The sequence below is a fragment of the Pelobates fuscus genome, chromosome 4, assembly GCF_036172605.1.
Source record: "Pelobates fuscus isolate aPelFus1 chromosome 4, aPelFus1.pri, whole genome shotgun sequence".
NCBI classification, from domain to species: Eukaryota; Metazoa; Chordata; class Amphibia; order Anura; family Pelobatidae; genus Pelobates; species Pelobates fuscus.
In genome coordinates this window covers 237894434-237914845 of record NC_086320.1, presented here as the reverse complement: position 1 = coordinate 237914845, position 20412 = coordinate 237894434, and positions in this window count along the sequence as shown.

Sequence of the window (20412 nt, the reverse complement as noted above, 5' to 3'; positions counted from 1 at the left end):
ATTACATTAACAGATTTACTATTTAATGCATAGATTTAAAACTTTTTTAAAGTCTTTTTCCCATTTACCAATCAATTTTATTACAAGATACGGAGGCTCATATGGCATATCCCTTTCTAAACTATCCACCAATGGCAGCAAAGAATACAAAACAGAATGAAAAAATAATGCATACATAATAACATAGGCCACTCCCAGCCAAGTCCCAGCATAATAGTAGGCACCACCCTCAGATCTCCCTCTTTCTTTGCTGCTCCAAGTCAGATAAGTACCTAATTTTTCTCTGTTCTGTGGGTTTTTGGCTAATTTGGTGATTTGTTAGTATTTGCTGTTATATTACTTGTATTTTCAGTTTGTATTTACTATGTCATGGAAATGATTAAAAAAAAACGACGGCACACACAAAGATGTGGCCGGCGTTAAAATAAAGGGGCAATAAAAACAATAAAACAAATAAGGGATACATAAAAGGTACAATGTGTAAATAAAACAATAAATACCACATATTTGGATGATATAAAAAATAATACAGTCCTTCTATTAAAAATAAATAAATAAAAGCAGTGTAAGAGGCATATAAATAGTCAACATTTAACCCCTTAAGGACACGTGACATGTGTGACATGTCATGATTCCCTTTTATTCCAGAAGTTTGGTCCTTAAGGGGTTAAACCATGCGGTGTAAGAGTTTGAAGTTTGTACACCCATTCCATTTCAGTTTTGCCTAAAATGTTTTTAATATTACCGCCCTTCCATGGAATAGTACATTTTTTTATTTCAATACACTTCAACAATCTTGGGTCTCTATTATGTTTAATAAAATGTTTGGATACTGAATGGTTTAAGTATCCATTTTTAAAGTTTCTGCAATGTTCGCTTAATCGCGTTTTTAGGCACCTTGTAGTCATTCCAACATATTGGAGGCCACAAGGGCACTCAAGCAGATAGATAACATTTTTCGATGAACAATTAATAAAGTCATTAATTTTATAAACATGATTTGTCATTTTAGAAGTAAATTGGGTTACTTTATTAGGAACTGTAGGGTCAGTGCTTCTACAAACTATACACATTTTACATTTGCAAAAACCTTTGATCTGTTGAAAAAAAGGATAGTGGGGGTGCGTGTGGCGAAACCGACCTCGCCACTGGGCCCTGGAGAAGCCTGTTTGCCCGCCTCCTACCTGCTGACTATGGCCCCTGGATTATTTGGGGCATATTGTATTTTATTGTGCGACTGCTGGCCCTTTAAGCACAGTGAATGGTATTTTATTGTACTGCTGCTGGCCCTTTAAGAACTGTCTGGGGACATATTGAGACTTTGGGTAACAATACCCTTTAAGACTATGGCCCCTGAAAACGTATGGACTTTTATTCGGTGTGTATGGCCCTTTAAGAACCGTCTGGGGACATCTTGTGACTTTGCTGAACAATGCCCCTTTAAGACTATGTCCCCAGACCTGTAAAATAACTTGCCCCTGGCTTTCTCCCTCTTGGTTCAGTAAATAGGGCTTACTAAACCAAGTACCACACAGGCGGACCACCCAGAAGTTAAAGTGTGCAGGCAATTTACTTCCCAGGCTGTGAGGTTACTGCAGGTTAATTGCACGTGGCGGCGGCCATCTTTGTTCAGTCGAACGCGGTCAGCGGTGTATGCTAAAGATTCTGTGGAACTGAAATTGGCTACACATTTTACCGAACACCGCTGACCCTTACCTTCTTCCATATTGAACTTGCAGCTCCAGAGACTATGTCCCGTTCGAAATGGGACTTAGTCGTTTTTCGGCATGAAATTGACCGACCGCACAGCCCAAATCTATGGAACTGTTTTGGGCAGGAAAACGTGCTTGCGGTCGGTCATAAAGGGACCTCCAGCTAACGTTTGATCCACTGGAGGGATTTGTCTGATATTTGGAAGGGTTTATGTTTAAAGTGTGCTGAGTTCAAATATGTAATTGTTATGAAGATTGGATGTAGGGTTTTAAAGTTATGGCACATGTATAAAAACTGTATTTTCCCTGGCTGTAATAATTATGTTAACTGGTTATCTGAGGGGAGGGAACCTGGGGGATGTAACCATTATGCTATTGGTTGTTTTGTCCCTCCCTGTGGGCGGTCCTGTATTCTCAACACTTGTAATAAAAGCCAGGCTGGATGTGCCAGTCGGGAGTTCCTTTTTTAACCCTCAAAGTGAAGTGTCGTCTCATTATTGGGGGAAGGATTGATTGCATGCTGTTCCAGTTGACTGCTAGGAGTGTAAGCCTATTCGTATGGTTCCTATTCAACGGTCTACAGCATTCATATGCTTGAGAAGATTCATATGCTGAATCGGTTCGGTGATTGTGGTGTCTGCCAGAGTGCTTGGAGTCCTCAGGAAGCGCTAGGAGCATCCATTAACGGAGGTACCCAGTCGGGGTGCCAGGCGATCCGTTACAGTGCGTTTGTTACTTCTTTGGTAAAATTCTTAGTTAGTATTGATTTTAAGTTTGGAGCTCCCCTAAAAACTATGTTAGGACGTTCTGGTATGATCATATTGAGAGTTTCGTCTTGTTTTAAAATATGCCAGTGTTTCTTTATAATTTTTTTTACATTACTACTTTTGTTATTATAATTAAAAATAATCGGCAAGGGCATAGGATTATCAATATTTTTCAACTTGTATTTTAAAAGTTAATTTCTTTTTTTGAATATTTTCAATAGTGTCCATGAGTTCTGTTTCGGAATAGTTCTTCTCAATAAATTTATCTTTTAGGAGATTTGCTTGTTTATTAAAATCGCTTATTTCAGAGCAATTCCTCCGGGGTCTTAGTATTTGACTCTTTGGAGTACTGTCAAGCCAAGGTTGATAATGGCAACTAGTTTTGTCTATGGCAGTGTTCACACAAACTTTTTTAAAATACGTCTTAGTATGTATTTTACCATTTTTTATAAAAATATTAAGATCTAAAAAATTGATTTGTTCCCTGCTATACTCATAAGTCAAAATGATACCTCTGTTATTTATATTAAGATTATTCATAAAATGATTAAGGTCATCTTCAGAGCCTTCCCAAATAAAAAAAAGGTCATCAATATATCTAAAAAATGAGACTGTTCGCTCTTCAGACATGATCATTAAAAATAGCTTCAGATTCCCAATTCGCCATGAATAGATTGGCGTAACTGGGAGCGAACCAAGTACCCATAGCAATCCCTCTTTTTTGCAAATAAAAAGAATTTAAAAAGCAAAAGTAATTATTTTTTTTAAATAATATTAATGCCTTCTAATATAAAATCAATTTGTGTATCAGCAATTTTACCTTCTTTTGTTAAAATATCTTTGATAGCTTGACAGCCTATCTCATGAGGCTGTCTCTCCATTCATTACAAAATGTAGTGGGGCAGTTTGGCTTCTAGGGAGACAACTAGGAGAGAATTACAGTAATCCATGCAGGAGATTAGCAGAGCATGAATAAGCTCATTGGCAGCATCTTGCGTGAGAAAGGGGCGGATGGGGCATTGTTTTTAAGGTGGAATTAACAGGTTTTAGCAACATTCTGGATATGAGGCACAAGGGTGAGGACAGGATCAAACTGTACCGAGTTTTATTATCCTGCATTTTTCTTACCTTTTTTCTCATTAGCCCTTGCTCTTTGTCTGTGTACAGATTGGTGTTTTCTATATGTTACTATATATCTAGATGTAGTATTTGCATATTATGCCTCTATTCTGAATATGGGATTACATAAACATTGTGATTTACTTACCCACCCAGGGACAGTTTGTACACTAATTGGTGTAATTAACTGGGTAGTTAAATTGTGTAGTGTATTTTAGAACTTGGCTTTGACAAAGACTCTCTGTGTGTGTGTGTGTATGTGTGTGTGTGTGTGTGTGTGTGTGTGTTGTTGAAACTTTGAAATCTCCAGTTGCATACTACCTTTGTTGAGGCCCCATTATTACTATTGTATACTCATTTTTTTGTACCAGAACCACTTTAAACAAGGGACAGCAGTTACATTTATCAGATAAGATTAATGAAATAGCTGACAAAGCTTATTGCAGCTACAAAGATACACCTATTAACTTTCTGACAGTTCTGCTCATTTTTTTGCAAATACCGATGTAGATGTGACCACATGATAATAGTTGTGGTTCCTTCACACTATGCTCTGATATGGAATGTCAAGTATAGGGTTGTATACCTATAGATTAACTCACACATACACATGTTGCACTTTAGATGTTAAAATGCTGTAATTCTGTCGGTTTACTTTTTTTTCCCCTAAATATTCTATTTAACTGATAGTTTGCATGCACTTTACTTAAATGTCAACTGAATATTTTTTTACTTAAAAAAAAAAAAAGTCCTTTCATTGAAAAAGGGTATCCAGAGAGATATGTTGTCAATTGATTGGCAAGGAATGAACTATGGATAGACATGTTAAAGAAGGGTGAAGCATGAGTGTGTTATAGAAGGAACCACATGGTGAACGGTGAACAATTGTTTGTTACGATAGGTAATTTTAAGTAGCTTTATCGTATTGCGTGTTTGTGCATTCTTCCCTTAATCTGTTTTTTGTATATGTATATACTTTGGTCTTAAAATCAGCACCAGTGCTCAGGAATGCCTGTTCTGGGTGTGCCCCAATCCCACATTTTTATTAGTATATTTAGAATCCAGATCAGATTCCTCTTGGGTTGAGCACCTCACCCCTCGACTCCAGGTGCCCCTTTGGAGTTGAACACAAGATAGCATAAATTTTGAGGAGAGTCAATGGAAGCAGTTTAAAGAACCACTCCACACCCATAACGCACCTCAGCATGTTTTATAGCTGCAGAGTATCCCATTTCAATGGCACTTTATGAATGTACTGATTTCTATGACAAATCAACAATTATATAGTCTTTTTCCTGCAAAGAGACGGTTAGTCTTTCCAGGGAAAAAAGAAAGTGCTTGCAAAGATTGAAGTTCATAAGAACTACAGCTTTTGCAAGCTCTTTTAAGACATGCCCAAATTAATACATGTGTTAAAAAATCATTCATGTGTACATTGGGGTATATGAACTAAACATTGACTTCTACTTTGTTTGTACATTTAAGCAGTGAATTGTCCCTTTAAGCAGTAAGTATGGCAGTTAGCTTGTTTATCTCCCTTGTTTAAACCGCTGTAGGACCGATATTGGCATACTGTGATGAAGTGGTGGACTTATCATGATATGGCTATATGGTGTAACTGAATCCATATATTTCTTTACCAAGATATGTGATTTTAAGTATCCTTGCAAAATGTTAATCTGTATTTTGTGTTTGTGTGTATTTTTTAATATATTTTGGTCGTGACAGCAGCACCACTGCTGAGAAATACACATTTTCGGTGTGCTCTCTAATTTTTTTTTTCTTCATCATAGAGGAAATGTGGAACTGCTCTGTAAAAGTTTAGTCATAGTGCACCTGCTATCAGTTTTTACACTGATGCACTATCCAAAACTTCCCACTTGTGCATTAGGTGTCCAGATGCCACCTGCATAACTTATAGAAAATTGCAAAGCATACTAAAAAGACTTGCTCCTTGTTTCTGTTAGCTCAGGGCAGCATGCCTGCCTCCATTCCTGCATACTACCTTCTTAAACCAGCACGTGCACGGAAGGAAGTTTCAGAGACGTCTCAATGAGAAGCATTTGTAGGCTATTTTCCTGTGAAGAGACTGTTGGGGGCGGGGTTGTAAAGGCAAAATCTTTTACAAACATGCATGTATTCATTGGGGACATATTTAGTAAACAATGAGTTGTAATTTGTTTTCATTTGGGAAGTAAAATGTGCAAAAAGTGTCCTCTTTTTCTTGATTTTTCAAAAAGTGCAAATTTGTGTAAAATCGTGTGTTACTTCCTGGTTGTATAATTCAGTGTTGCTAAACTCAAGACGCTGCCAGTTGCCCAGAGAACCTGCTTTGCAAATAATTCTCACTGAGCTGAAGTATGTGATTGGACAGCACAGAAAGTCTGGGCAGGGTTAGAAGGGGAGGGCTTGTAAAGGCAACAAACCAGAAAACTGCAGTTCTTGCAAGCTGTTTTTAGATATAACTCTGATGATAAAAAAGCATAATTAAATGCATGTGTGTTTTCACTTTCCGGTATGTCTACTAAACATGGATTGTTCTTTCTTTCTTTCTTTGTAGTTGGGCAGTGGAATGTCCCCTTAATTTAAACAGCTGTATGAATTTTAATGTACTATCTCAACATCCACAAATCATTTCTGGATTGGACAGTCAATATCACCTGCCAGCTCTGCATTCACAGTGTGGGAGTAGTGATTTTGTTTAGCCTATTGACTTAAGATATTACATATACCTACTTTATATTTCAATCAGTTTCTGTGGTCTACACTATAAACATTATAGAAATGTAACATTTTCTTTCCATTAAATTCTTAGAAGTCTGTGGCTTAAAAATGAAAAATTATCTGCAAAAAATGTTTTCACAAGCCACAGCAAATTCAAAGGGATTATATATTTCTATATTTTTTATTATATGGAAACAGCTATGTAGAGACCTGAACGCTTCTCTATAGATTACAAGGAAGACTCGATCTGTAACTCTGATCAGATCTAATTCAAGACTTTGAACATTTGATTTTCTCTGCATGTTTTCTTTAGAGGTGTATGAAAACCAGCCTTCAAAAGCTGCAGACCTGTTGTCTGCAGCATTTGCAAACCCACCCCTCTTTCCCTGACACATGCATACACCAATCAGAGCCTTCTTATTGGTGTAATACAACTCATATGAGAAAGGGGAAGACAAGTGCGTGACTGCAATCACCGTTCGCTCTGTGGATTATCAATTGTAAAAGTGATCATTCCTATTGAAATCAGCACTTTTATAAACTGTTGCATTTATGGCAGACTTCAGACACAGAAAGCCCTTTGTGTGTGGAGTGTGCATTTAATATTTTTGAGGGCAACAACCCTCTATCCTGCTATTTTAATACAATTTACTTCATTTATTGTATAAATTGTATGTTTTTTCCTGTTTAATTTTTTTGCAGACTGTAGTATATTTTGTGCAAATAATCAGATGAGTGTCTGCAGGGTTTGCATGAACAGGGAAGTATATTCTACAAGAATATCTATTTCTACTTTTTTTTATTATTATTATCCATAGTTTAAGATGAAAATAACCTGAATATGTGCAGCTTTTACTTCCATGATTACTCAAATTTGTCAGATAAATAACTAACCAATCCATTTACATTTTTCTTAAAATAACATGTTCGGTATTTTGGATTGCCCTTAAAGAACACTGTGCTAAACTCCACACAGATTGCAATATATAATAGGAATAATTTTTATTGCAGTTGTACTGGAATAATAAAAATAGGCTTTGCCATAGTAATTTATGTGGAAAAAATCCATTGAGTTTAACCTTCAAAACGCATATTTTTCCAAAAGAAGGCAAAAAGAACAATTTGAAGCTATGGACAATTATGCTACAAAAAAGGGGAGTAAATCCTTCTTGACTCCATAATGGCAATTAGTTTTCTACTTAGATCAACAACCCACCTTCATATTAATTACAACCTTGAATATGTTTTTTCCAAAAATAGTAGGCTTTTGTTTTTATCTGCACAATTTGATAAGATATTTGAGAAGAGAGTTCCACGTCTTTTTTGTTCCTACTGTAAAGAACCATTTTCTCTAATTTTAAGAAAAAACACCTTTTTAACATTTTTAATGGATGAGCTTTTGTCTGTTGTATATGAATGCTAACAAACAGGGTAGTACCTAATGGTTTGTACTGACTTGTACATACCGTATATACTCGAGTATAAGCCGACCCGAATATAAGCCGAGGCCCCTAATTTTACCCCAAAAAACTGGGAAAACTTATTGACTCGAGTATAAGACTAGGGTGGGAAATGCAGCAGCTACTGGTAAATTTCGAAATAAAATTAGATCCTAAAAAAATTATGTGAATTGAATATTTATTTACAGTGTGTGTGTATATAATGAATGCAGTATGTGTGTATGAGTGAAGTTTGTGTGTATGAGTGCAGTGTGTGTGTATGAATGCAGTGTGTGTATGAGTGCAGTGTGTGTGTATGAATGCAGTGTGTGTATGAGTGCAGTGTGTGTATGAGTGCAGTGTGTGTATGAATGCAGTGTGTGTGTATGAATGCAGTGTGTGTGTATGAGTGCAGTGTGCGTGTATGAATGCAGTGTGTGTATGAGTGCAGTGTGTGTGTGTGTGATGCAGAGTGTGATGCAGAGCCTTGGTGGGGGGTGGGCATTTTTATTGTTATTATTTTATTTTTATTTTTTTGATTAAAAGTGTTTATTGAGTTTTCTTGTATCTTTAGATGGGGTGGGGTGGGGGTACAGAAGGAAAAAAAGGGGGGAGGGGAAATGATAATAACAATAATAATGTGAACAGCAATATTACGCAGCCTCAGGGTCTCCCCTTCGGTGTATATACGGTTTTTCCACAGATGACCAGTACGTACAGTACAATTTATTGCATCGCATACATTTACAAAGGATAAGTTTGTCAGGTACTCATTTGGCATTGATATTTTGATATTTTTGCTAGCCCCTTCATGTTTAACCTATCAGTTTCCTAGTAGACCCTGGGTTGTCTTGTGGTTATTGGTGGTGACAGGCAATCTATTAGGTCTTAGCCCCACTAGCCGCATGGTTGTGCGTTGTGGCCGAAATTGCTCGCTTTCCAAGAATCCCATATCCCCCATGCCTCTATGGCTGTTTTGGTCATAGGGAAAACACTTTGGTAGCTTGTTTCATATAACTTTTGAGTGTCTATCTCCTCACACACCTCTGTGATCCATGGGGAGCTTGTGGTTTTCCACAGGCGCGCTATTGCTCGCTGTGCTGTCAGGAGAACGTGAAAGATTAGCTTTTGTTCTGCGGTATGTATGCCGGGAGGCAGGAACAGCAGTAAGCACGTCTCCGGTGTCTTGGGTACCTGAGTGTGAGTAAGGTCCCCTATTAGTTTGGTTATGTCCTCCCAGAAGCCAGAGACACGGGTGCAGGACCACCACATGTGTAACACCGTACCCGTCTGCTGCCCACATCTCCAGCACCCCGGGACGAGTTTGGATATATTTTGTGGATACGGGTGGGGACCATATACCATCTGTACACTGTTTTTCTATGCTGCTCTAGTAGTGTCTCCGATTTTATCATCTTTCTGGGTGCGCTCACTATGGATTCCCAGTCCTCTCTCGTTAAAGTGCGCTGTAGGTCTAATGCCCACTGTGCCGCTTGTTTGGAGTCCACAAAATGTGTGTATGACTGGAGGAATCGGTAACACCATGACAGAGGTCTACAGCCCTTGGGTAACATGCCTTTCATTGCCATTTGCTCCCACCCTGTCGTCTCTAGTTCGGGAACGGTTCTTGTGGTGTTGAGGGGGTTGGTTATCTTTTTTAGCCATGAAGGAGCTTAATTGTATATGCGAAAATTGCGATGCTGTTGGTATGTGGTGTTTGCCTTGCATGTCTTGGAATGATCGTAGCTTATGGCGTGCAAGCATATGGGAGAGGTGTGTGACCCCTTTCTCAATCCATGGTTTGGCATTGAACGTTGGGATACAGTATGTAATGATGTGGAGTGGTGTTGCTGGTGATAGTGGAGTAGGGCTTTCCATACTGCATCTCGTTGTGTCCCATACCTGTAAAGCGATTCTAATCTGCTCTGGCAAAAGGGGCACGGAAGGTCGGAACCTTTTTGGGAGCCACATCAATGTGGGCACATCGAATGGCTTCAATGCTTGTTTCTCCATCATTACCCACTGTGGGGGTGGTGTGTCCAGAAGGTGGGGCAGTAGAGTTGTCAGTACCGCCGCCTGGTAGTAGGCTTTGATGTCAGGGAGGGAGAAGCCCCCTTGCTTTTGTGGAGCTCTTAATATGGGCCCCTGTATTCTAGCTGCACCCCCTCCCCAGACAAATATGGTTAATTCTTTTTGTATGGTTTTGAAGTAGGACATGGGCACTTGGAGTGGTAAGGTGCGGAACAGATATTGGAGTCTGGGGAGCACCGACATTTTAACCGTCACCACCCTCTCCATCCATGTCAGAAATAGGGAGCTCCATCTTTTCATCAGTGTCTGGCAGTCCTTCCAGACCCCAACATAGTTCGCGGAAAAAGTGCCTGTTTGTTGTTTCGTGAAAGTTAGCCCTAGATACTTGATGTTATCAGTTCGCCATTCAAAGGGGTAGTCTTTCTTAAGTGTAGCTAGTGTCTGATGCGGTAGTCGCATCCCCATTGCTTGCGTCTTGCCTGTATTTAAGGAGTAGTAGGATAACTTTCCGTACTCTTTGATTAGGTCTAACAGGTGGGGAAGGGAGTCTATCGGTCGGGTTATGTACAGAAGAATATCGTCCGCAAAGGCACTAACCTTTATTTCCCTGCCGTTAAGGTTTATCCCATGGATGTCTGCGTTCTGTCTAATTTGGCATAGGAGATGCTCCAAAGCCAGTACGTATAGTAGTGGCAACAGAGGGCACCCCTGCCTCGTGTCATTCGATAGGGGGAACCGGTCTGAGAGGAATCCGGCCTGCAACACCTGGGCCGTGGGACCCGAATATAGTGCGAAAACTTGTTTGATGAACGGTGCGGGAAAACCAAATTTTATAAGGGCCTGTTCGAGGAATGTCCAACCCAGGCGGTCAAATGCTTTTTCAGCATCCAGGGCTAGCAGTAGACCGCCCCGGCCCGACCCCCTCATTGTTTCCCTCAAAGGTGTTCCAGAGAGTTTTCTGGTGTTATCCAGGCCCTGTCTGCCCCTAACAAATCCTTTCTGGTCATCTTCGATGATGGTTGGTAGAATGGGAGTCAATCTATTGGCCAGTAGCTTGGCATATATTTTAGCATCGGTGTTGAGGAGGGAGCTGGGTCGGAAATTTTTACAACTATCTGTAGGTTTGTCCGGTTTGGGCAACGTGACGATCGTGGCCAGGAGCATTTTGGGGGGGAGGTTCCCCGTTTCCGCTGCTCTTTGATACACCTTCAGTAGGTGCGGCGCCAGCGTGTCCGCAAACGTCTTGTCTATACGTTTGAGAGCCCGTCAGCCCCTGGGGATTTACCTGGGGGTAGGTGTTTTATGACCGTCAGGACTTCTTGTAATGTGAACGGTTGGCATAGTGTGTTCACATCGGTTCGGCCTATTGTGGGGAGCGTTATGCCCTGTAAGTATGTCGCTTTGGGGCTGGCTACCGGGGTTTCTCTGCCCTCGCTTTCTTTGAGGTTATATAATTGCTTGTAAAAGTAGGCAAATTCTTGGACTATGGCCATGGGGTTCATTATTTTTTCCCCTGAGTGGTTTATAAGGTGTGGTATTCTAGTTGCCACTTGTTTTGTCCTAAGCCTGTTGGCGAGGTATTTAGATGCTTTCCCTCTGTTATGGTAAGTAGTGGCTCTCAACCTGTGTAGGAAGTATGTTGTTTTTTGGGCATTGAGTTTGGTGAGATCTTGGTGCAGGGTTTTCAGTTTGGATGCCAGTTCTGGTGTGGGTGATTGTTTGTTTTGGGCTGTGGTCAGTGCTATCTGTTTATGGCATTCTAGTAAGCTATTTTGGTGTTGTTTTTTGAGGTATGTTGCTCGTCTAATGAGTTGACCCCTGATTACCGCCTTATGGGCAGACCATACAGTGAAGTCCGAGACTTGGTCTGAGACATTCGTGTGAAAGTAATTTTGAAGGTCCAACTTCAGTTGTTCCACAAAGGGGGCATCTTTCAGAAGGGACTCATTTAGTCTCCACGTACCCCTACCTTGGCGATTAAGTTGGTTCTTTACGTCCAAGTAGATTGGCCCATGGTCAGACCACGTCATGTCCCCTATTGTACAGTTTTCTATATAGAATGAATCGATACGGGTGTAAGTGTTGTGGACGGTGGAATAGAATGAATAGTCTCTGTCCGTGGGGTGTAATATTCTCCAGCAATCATGTAGGTTAAACAGGGACATAGTGTGATTATAAGTTTTGCACTGTTTCTGTAGGCTTTTCTTCCGTCTGCCTGTCAGGGGAGCGGTCGTATCCAAGGAAGGAGACTGAATAAAGGTGAAGTCGCCCCCCATTATGAGTCCCCCAAGTTTATGTTGGTCTACTTTGTTCAGGAGATTGTTAAGGAATGCGGGTTGATTGTCATTAGGGAAGTATGTGGCTACCAACGTATACTGTACATTGTTAAAGAGGCCTACTATGATAACATATCTACCATTGTCGTCTATATGGCACTGTTGTAGAGTAAATGCTACATCCTTGTGGATGAGGATGGAGACCCCTTTTGTTTTTGAGTCCGACATGGCATGGAATTGCGTGGGATAAAATTTTGTGAATAGGGCTGGCTCTCTGGGTTTTTTAAAATGTGTTTCCTGTATGCATGCGATCGCTACAGAGTGTTGTTTGAGGTCTTGCAGCAACAGCCTTCTTTTACCCGGGGTATTGAGCCCCTTGACATTATATGACATAATTCGCAACATCTTGTATATTTAGTTCCTGTCTCTGGTCTACATAGATATATATTGGTACCCATCTATATTTGGTTAGGTTCCCCGTGGGGTATAATTTCTGTTGTGCCACCTTGCGTGGAGGAGCATCTGTGTTCGTTAAGCTATGAGCTGCTCGTAAGGGTGACTTGTAGTCTGGGGTCTGCGCGTCATGTGACGGGCTGCGTAGGTAGGGTGAGGGAGTGAGTGGTTGTGGGGGTTCGTCTCCATCTGGCTCATAGGGTTTGAGCCTTTGTGCACCGACCAAGGGTCGTGCACCTCCTGTGGGGGTCGCGGGCATAGGACACACCTTTTAGAGGGAGTCCTACCGCTGGGAGCACATGGGAGCAAATGTTCTACAACATGTCTTGCTTTGATGGAAGGTGAGGCGGGACATCGGCACCCTGGGCCTTGTGTGTTGGGTAGGCTTTATGCCTGTCTCTGGGCCCTAGTTCCGGTCTCCCTACACCCTGGCTCATGGGCAGTGTCGGTGTCTAACCGAGATTTTGTCTCGCTGTCAGTGCATGTTATAGTAGCTATATGTACGGATTAATTAAACATATATGAACACATTATAACTTTAAAACAGTAGTATATCAATAACCTTTAACATGGCAGGGGTCTGTGTGAGTGTCTAGTCAGTTTCTTACATACACCTCTGCTGTACTCTCCATTCTTTATCGAGTGGACCAGTCCTGCATCAGCCTGGGGATTTTGGCTGGACCTGGAGCCGCCTGCTCCGCCAGAGGAATGCCCCAGTCCTTGAGCATGCGTATGCCTTGTGATGGGGTCGTGATGGAGTGGAGGGCTTCTTGGTGGTACACCAACAGCTTTGCTGGATATCCCCATCTGTAGTTTAAACCTTGCGTGCGTAGGGCTAAGGTGATCTGCACTAGCGATTTGCGGAATTGCAGCGTTTCCGCCGACAGGTCTGAGAAGATCTTGATATCCCGGAATTTGTCAGGTAGCTCCACATTCCTTGTGGCACGTAGGATCCGCTCTTTGGCATGGAAGAAGTGAATTCTGGCTATAACGTCTCTTGTGGAAGATGTAGGTAAGTGGGCAGGTCTCCTGAGACGGTGAACCCTATCGATGATCAATTGGTCAGGATGTATTTCAGGGGTTAACTGGAGGAAAAGCTCTTGCAAATATCTGTCCAGGTCATCGTTACCGATTTTTTCAGGAATGCCTCTAAATCGCAGGTTATTCCTGCGTGACCTGTCCTCCATGTCTGCTATCTTAACCCTCTGTTTTTCCATATTGCAGGTTAGTTCTTGTAGCTGAGCAGCTAGGCTATTATGTGCTGCAGAGTACTCATCCATTTTTGTTTCCAGGTGGGCTGTGCGATTACCTATCTCTTGAATGTCCTTTTTCAGCTCGGCTGTTAAGGTCTTCATTTGTGTCTGGAAACCGAGCTGAATATTTTTTGCTAGGTCTGCCATCATCCCTTGCATTGTCGCCACCGTAAGGGCTCTGTCCCCTGCCTCCATCACTGGGGATGCCGGGGGCGAGAGAGATGTTTCTCGCGATCTCTGGGCGCCGCCATCTTGGTCCGGTTCTTCCCGCGCTTTTTGTGGCGTCGGTTTAGCGAGGAAGAAAGTTGTTTTGTCCGCCTTAGCGGATTTCACCTTGTGCCTCTGCGACATACCGACAGGCTGATCAGTTCACTGTTTGCTGGGCGCTCAGTAGACCATTTAGTTCTTGCTCTCTGTATCCCGATCGGCAGGAGCTACTCCTCCATGCGTCCGTGCAGCTCGAGCGCCAGGCCACGCCCCCCCTATTGTTATTATTTTTAATTATTATAATTGTAATTTTTTTTGTTATATTCATTTTTTTTTATTATTATTATTTTTGTTTTTTAATATTATTATTTTATTATTTTATTATTATATTTTTTTTTCGCCCCTTCCTCCCTGCTTACTATCTGGCCAGGGAGGGGGTCTCTCCTTCCCTGGTGGTCCAGTGGCATTGGCAGTTCAGTGGGGGGGAAGAGGGGGACTGGCAGGGAGCACTTACCTCTCCTGCAGCTCCTGTCAGTTCCCTTCTCCTCCGCGCCGGTCCGTGCAGCTCTTCTGTCAGCTCACACTGTAAGTCTTGCGAGAGCCGCACTATGACCCCGCGGCTCTCGCGAGACTTGCACTGGGAGCTGACAGAGGTGCTGAACGGACCGGCGAAGAGGAGGAGGGAGCTGACAGGAGCTGCAGGAGAGGTAAGTAAACGCTCTGCAGCTCCCCAGTCTGTATTATGGCAATGTAAATTGCCATAATACAGACACTGACTCGAGTATAAGCCGAGTTGGGGTTTTTCAGCACAAAAAATACAGTATCTGTTTAGTGTTATCATATCCCTTCTGAGATTACTTTTTTTCTAAGAAACCAAATTCAGTTTTTCTAGTCTTACTTTATAAGTGATGTTTTCCATCCCTCTTATTCATTTGTGTAGCTCACCACCTTTTTCTAGTTCTGCACTATCCTTCTTTAACCCCTTAGTGACCAGACCATTTTAAAATGTTCTTACCGTTAAGGACAAGGACTGTTTTTTACATTTCTGCGGTGTTTGTGTTTAGCTGTAATTTACCTTGTACTCATTTACTGTACCCACACATATTGTATACTGTTTTTATCGCTATTAAATGGTCTTTCTAAAGATACCATTATTTTCATCATATAATTTACTATAAATAAAAATGAGAAAATATTAAAAAAAAAAAAAACACTTTTTAAAATGTTGTCACCCAAAATCTGTTACGCATCTACAACTGCCAAAAAACACCCATGCTAAATAGTTTCTAAATTTTGTCCTAAGTTTAGAAATACCCAATGTTAACATGGTCTTTTTTTTTTTTTTTGCGAGTTATAGGGCTTAATTACAAGTAGGACATTGCTGTTTCAAAATATATATTTTTTAAAATGTATCAATAGTGACATTGTAACATTGTTATCTGTCATAAATCTCTGAATCACACCTCACATGTTAATATGTTTTTAAAGTAGACAAACCAGGGTGTTCAATATGGGGTAGCCACCTAGTCACAAACACTGGCCAAAGTTAGCATTTATATTTGTTTGTGTGTTAAAAATGCAAAACACAATTATGAATGCTAACTTTGGCAAGTGTTTGTGACTAAGTGGCTACTAAAACAAGACTGAACATACCCCATTTGCAATACCTTGGGTTGTCTTCTTTTGCAAATGGTATGCCATCATGAGGGTAATTCTCATTCCTGGGCTACCATACGTTCTCAAAGGCAACATAACCAATCTGGCAAATTTCAATGTGAGAAAATGTAAAATCAAGCCTCATATTTGACCCTGTAACTTTCACAAACACTTTAAAACCGATACATGGGGGTACTGTTCTACTCAGGAGATATCGCGGAACACAAATATTAGTGTTTTAAAACAGTACAACGTATCACAACAATGATATCATTAGTGAAAGTGCCATTTGTATGTGAAAAATGCAAAAAAAAATAACTTTCACTGACAATATCATCACTGTGATATGTTTTACTGTTTTGAAACACTAATATTTGTGTTCAGCGAAGGCTCCTGAATAAAACAGTAACCCCCCCATGTACAGGTTTTATGGTGTCTCGGAAAGTTACAGGGTTAAATGTTAAATACAGTGCTAGTAAATTAAATTCTCTGAACATTCAGCCTGGGTTGTCAGGCAGGTCACTCAAATTGCAATCAATAAAATTACTTAATTATGTAAATACATTACATAAATAATAAAATAATTTATGTAATTATGTATATGGATGTATATATAATTCAGATTATTTTTATTTACATATAAATGTTATATATATATATATATATATATATATATATATATATATATATAAAAGGCTTGGCCTGTAATTGTGGGAGGCACTTAAGTTCCCTATATAAACCGAGTGAGCCCCTGCTTACCTGTCTTCGACGTTCTCGGAAGTGCTTCAGTGTACTTCCGGTTCACGGATCCGTGACGTCAGTTTCCCGCCCGCCGGCAGCCCGGTTCAAACGCTCTGCGGCTGAATTTGTGAGTATTACTGCTTAGCTTCACACGGACGGCAAAAAAAAAAACGTAAGTTTAGCCCTGACTCTCGAGGGCTCGGGTCTTTCTCCGCTCCGTGCAAACTCTCGGTCTGTGTAACACGTTCGGTTACACATTCATCTCGTAGTCTCGTTTCACATGTTCAGCCGGGCTGGGTTATCGTACGTTATCTACAAATGTAGCCAGTTCGTTCATACTGTTACATTTTCATGTGTGATGGTCATATTATTGCAGTCGAATAAATAGGTAATTTTGTTAGCTGTGTGTTAAGTTGGTTTCTCTCTTTTGTCCGGTCTAGTATTCCTTCCTCTAAAATTTTGGTTCTTAAAAAATTATTTAAACGATCCCCTTAAAGGTATATTAAAAATAATTAAAAAAAAAAAAAAAAAAAAAAATAAATAAATAAATAAATACTATATTCATATAATTAGATGGCTGTTTATGTCCTCTTTTCTGTTATAGTACTACTAGTTCAGACACTACTTGCAAGTGGCCCTTCGCGGTTATACGTGTTCGCAGCGTTATTAAAGAGGTAGGCCTCCAATTCACCCAGTTCGTTGGTATGTTTATTTCAGGTAAGCAGGTACTTAACATAAATAGGTCACGTTTCTTTCCCTTTAGTTCCGTTGGTTCCCTTCAGGACAAGCGTTTTCCTCCCGTCTTTAGGCAGATATTAGGTCAAGTAAAGTTTATTCCTTCCTCTACAGTATACCTAGTACGACACCGTCAGCAGGTACGTTTACTTGTGTGCCCCTGGGGGGGGTTTAGGACTAGTTGTAATTCTCCCGCCAATTTAGGTATATTCCCATAGGCCTCTTTGCCTATAAGTTTAGTGGTCCCGCAAGGCATAAAGTCAGCCTTCCGTTCGGAGGTTCAGGCCAATCATCCCAACGCTTAGTTAAAGCCTTGCTTCAATTCATAGTTAGGGCCTCACCCGTCACGGCCAAACGTTTGTACATTCTTTTACGTGTCACCGAGAGGCCAACACCCCGCCACCCACCTCAGTGGCACAAAGGCCCCACGAGCCAAACCATAGGTAGTGCCTCTCATAGCCACTTGGCGAGTAGTTAGGGCCTCATCTGCCACCAACTTAAGCTAGTTAATACAATTTCGCCTGTTGGCACTAATCTAGTAAGCGGGGTCCCTCCGGTAATTTACAGTACTGTACTAATTCAACCTCTCTGCCTCACGCCCTTAGCATGTCCAACGCTTCTGTGTTAGAAGACAATCTGTCGGTTACCAGCACCCCTCTCAGATCAGGCACGCAGAGAAGGCAACCTATCCCTCCGAGTCCAGCTTCCAGCTACCGGTCCTGGACTATCCCAAAAATCACCGCAGAACTCAAAAAGAGGAATATCCCTTATCCGGCTACAGCCAGGAAAAATGAACTTTTTCGTTTGTTGAACTCTACTGAGGATGACGAAAGGCCTGGCCCTAGTTCAGAGGTTAACGTACTAAATAGCCTGGCTGAATTGCACACCATGATGGCCTCCCTAGTATCCTCAGTAGCTCCTAAAATAATAGGTTGGATAATCTGGAGGCTAATAATGTTCCAACAGTCCCTGAAGTTCCCGGGCCTGTTACTCAGCCCGCGCCTAACCCTAGAGGTAACGATAACCCTCTACCGGCTAAAAAAGCTACTAATGTAATCAATCCTATTCACCTCATACCACAGTCTCTGAGACGTGACATCATAGAGGGCAAGGACGTTAACTTGGCCTCACTACTGATAGCGGCTCAAGACGTTGTAGAGAACAGGGCATACACGTTTGAGGATCTGTCAGTAGTGATGAAGGCTAGAGATCCTAGACTAAATAGGAAACTTAACATTCCCGAATTCGTCTTGGCATTTGGTCTTTACAGAGACGTAATCTGTACAGCTTTTCCCCTCCGCAGAGAAGAGCTAGACTTATATCTACACAAAGTGATAGAGCTAGCTTATAAGTATGGGGGCTTTGCCTTTTACGACTATCACAAGTCATTCTCCTCCAGATCAGCCGCATCACTATCTCAATATAATACAGTCACAGACTGGGGACAGTTAGACACAGAATTATTTCTAATGCATTTTGCAGGTCTCAAAACTCCTTCCTGCGCCATATGCTCGTCAGCAGCTCATTCGGTTAATTTCTGTCCCGAAAATTTAGCTATCCCGTCTACCAGTAGCGCCAACTCCGATTATCAGTCCACCTCTACCCAGAGGGAAGTAAGAGACAAATTAGGCAGGCCAATTGTGTTTTTGGGTAAAGCTCAAGTCTGCAATAATTTCAATGCTGGGGGTTGTAGTTATAGTGCCTGTAGGCTGCTACACGTGTGCTCGCTTTGTTTCAGGGCACATGCCAAAACGATGTGCCCAAACAGGTTGTACCCTAAAAAGGCTTCCACTCCAATAAACGTACCTAATTTGCAACGTTACCTGTCTAATCATCCTTCTTTACATCTGGTGGAATTTCTCACGACAGGGTTCACTCACGGGTTTCACACAGGGTTTGTGTCACTCCCCACAGGTATCTTGGAATGCCCCAACCTACAGTCAGCTCTCACAGACCCAGACACCTTACAAGAGCTCTTACAGAAAGAAGTCACTAATGGGTTCATGATAGGCCCTTTTACTACACCACCTTTCTCCTCCTGGAGAACTAACCCACTAGGTATCGCCACAGGGAAGTTTAACAATAAAAAGAGACTAATTATCGACTTTTCTGCACCTCACTCATCTCCCACACCTAGCCTGAATGCACTAATCCCATCAGAAGACTTTTCACTACAGTACGCCAGAATCGACGATGCCATTCAAGCTATCATTAACTCCGGGAAGGCGGCCTGGTTAAGTAAATCAGATATTACTAACGCCTTCAAGTTACTTCCCATTCATCAGTCACTCTGGCATCTGCATGGAGTTAAGTGGCAAGACAGCTACTATTTTGCTACCAGGCTTACCTTCGGCTCCAAAAGTAGCCCCAAGTTATTTGACCTTTTCGCCGAAACGTTAACGTGGCTACTCCTCAACTTCTGCAGATGTCCAGTTGTCATACACTACTTAGACGACTTCCTCACCATCGAACCACAACAGTGCACTCCAAACAGCCTTAATCACATGCTCACTCTCTTCAAAGATTTAGGAGTCCCTGTAGCCCAGGACAAAACTGAAGGTCCCAACACGGAGATTACTTTCCTGGGGATTACGCTCAATTCTGTCTCCATGCAAGCCAGCCTGCCCCAGGAGAAAGTAGACAGAATTCTTTCTTACATTAACATCTGCACGTCACAAGGCACTTGCACCAGGAAACAGCTACAGTCACTACTCGGTTCACTAAATTTCGCTTTGAGAATAATTCCACAGGGCAGGTCTTTTATTTCCAGAATCCTCTCACTTTTGCACGGTCTCCCTGACGACGACTCCACGACTCCCATAGATGAATCAGCTACAGCTGATCTAAAAATGTGGCAGCTGTTCCTATCCTCTTGGAATGGCAGGTCGCTATTTGTTCCCCCCATTTCGGACGATTCCCCAGTACTCTGGACTGACGCTTCAGGTGCCATAGGTTATGCGGCCATTTTTGGCGATGAATGGCTATACGACTCTTGGCCGATCGAGACCTCATCGCTCGAAAATTTCAGTACCACCTCGGCACTTTTCGAGATTTTCCCTATCGTAGCAGCAGCACACACGTGGGGTAAAGAGTGAAGGGGGCAGTCAGTCAGATGTTTTTGTGATAACTTAGCTACGTGTAACATCATTAACAAAGGCCGCTCTCAGTCCCTCACGGTTATGAACTTGGTCAGGAGACTCACTTGCCAAGCAGCTAATCTCCAGTTCTGCATAACCTGTGTTCACGTCCCAGGTATACAAAATACTGCTGCTGATGCTCTGTCACGCTTTAATTTTCAG